This window comes from Trichechus manatus, unplaced genomic scaffold (genome assembly GCF_000243295.1).
Source record: "Trichechus manatus latirostris isolate Lorelei unplaced genomic scaffold, TriManLat1.0 scaffold00216, whole genome shotgun sequence".
NCBI classification, from domain to species: Eukaryota; Metazoa; Chordata; class Mammalia; order Sirenia; family Trichechidae; genus Trichechus; species Trichechus manatus.
In genome coordinates this window covers 916,347-918,457 of record NW_004444152.1, presented here as the reverse complement: position 1 = coordinate 918,457, position 2,111 = coordinate 916,347, and positions in this window count along the sequence as shown.

Here is a 2,111-nt window from a genome sequence, read left to right as displayed (position 1 = left end):
AAAAAAAAAGTGAAAAAAAATTAAAAAATTTAAAAAAAAATAAACACACACACACACACACACACACACACACACACAAACTCCAAGCCGCAGTCCCCCCGGCGCGGTTTGAATGTTGACCTCAGCAGTCTCCAAAGCAAGATGACGATGACAAAGTCAGAAGAAAGAAAAAAAAAATGTATATTTTTAAGTATTTGTCCTTGAGATGTTAGCTCCTTGTTAAACAAACAGAAAAGGAGAGAAAAATCCAGAGGGAAGTGTTGCTGGAACGGAGACAAATATTTACTATGTCTGTGACCCCTCCCTTCTGCCTCCCCCTTCCTCTTTCCTCTGTCCCTGCTTCCCCTCCCCCAACCTGTCCCCCAAGCCCAGGGGCTCAGTATTTATTTATTTATATAATTGCAGGGTGACTGGGGGCCTCTCAACAACTTGTAGAGAGGGCCTTTGGATCATGGTGTGCTGGGGAAAGGGCAGGGAGTCTTTGGGGAAAAGCGGAGGCCTGATCTTTGGTCAGGCCCTCTCCGTTAGCTCCTTTCTGGCGTCTTATCCCTCTGCTGCCACCATCACCTTCCAAATCCAGGGCTGCACCTACCACCTGGTAAAGATCTGATTGGTTCAGCCCTTTCTGGGGTGGGTGTCTCTCACCTACTCACCTGAATGAGCAGGATAGAATCGGGGTGAAGGGAGATTGGAGGGGGTGGCAAGCAGTGGACAGGGAGACCAAGAAGTGGCACCCAGAAAGTGAGTGGGCCCTGCAGAAGACCTGCCTTTCTTCCATTCTCGCCAGGTTGGCCCCCCTTTCAGTTCTGTCTGACCCGGGTTGGTAGTCCCTCCCTTGCCACCCTGTCCCCCGTCCCCGTCTCTTCTCGTGGTAGCGGGTTAGTGTTTCAGTGTTCTTAACCCCAATCTGCTTGTTCATTGTACAATGTGCTTCTTTTAAGGCCCCATTTTTGTAACTTGAGTGTGTCATTCATCTGAACAACAAACATCAAAAAATAAAAAATTAAAAACTGTACAGAGAAATGATGCCTGCTCTTCCTCAGTCTTCTGACTCTCTGTCCTGGGAATAGTGGTAGGGAAATCAGGGTATGGGGTGGGTGTGCATGTGCTGGGGAGGGGAGGGTTTTACTTCTGTTCAAATAGTGAAATGTTTACGAGTAAGACCTGAACAATTTTTTCACCGGTCAGAAAACCAGGTGTCGGAGCTTAAGACGTCCTGGGCATGAGAATGGGGATAGAGTGTGGAGTTGGTTCTATGAAGCATGATTGATTCCCTGGCTTGAATTCAAATCTCAGTTCTGCCATTTTATAAATATGTGACCTTGGACAAATTTACTGAGCTGTTTCCTCATCTGTAAAATAGGGACAATACCTGCCTCATAAGGTTGTAAGAAGTCACTGGATGATCTACAGAAAGTGCTTAGGACCAATCTCCAGCACACTGTCTTCAATGAATGACTATGAGAAAGCCAGGAAGCCTGCAAACAGTTCCCCACCTCCATCCCCAGATGCTTCCTTGGAGGACAAAGACGACCATATAAAACCAGATTTTGAAGTTGTCTGGTAGTACGATGTACCAAAAACCCATTGCCATTGAGTTGATTCTGACTCATAGCGACCCTATAGGACAGAGTGGAACTGCACCATAGGGTTTCCAAGGAGCGGCTGGTGGATTCGAACTGCCGACCCTTTGGTTAGCAGCCGAGCTCTTAACCATTGCGCCACCAGGGCTCCATACAGTGTACACCCCCCCTTTTCAGAGCAACACTAACTCTCATTCACTCACATTACTATGCCCATTTGACTAAGTCATTTGGCAGGGACGACAGCTTCACGTGCCAGGCCATGGGCTGACCCCCAGGACCTCACCACTGAAAGTCAGAAATGGTGCGTTGAGAAGTTGTTGGGATTCTGAAAATTCAACAGCAAAGGGTGGGGGTGTGGGGGAACAAGAGAAAGGGACAGAGTGGGAGAGGGACTTGATAATTTAATAAACCAACAAGTATTGGCACTGCATTGTTTTGACAAGATTGGAAAAAAAAAAAAAAAAAGCATCTCTTCAACGCTCAAGTCAGTAGGGATGGGGGGAGTGGGATGTTGGGATGGAGGTT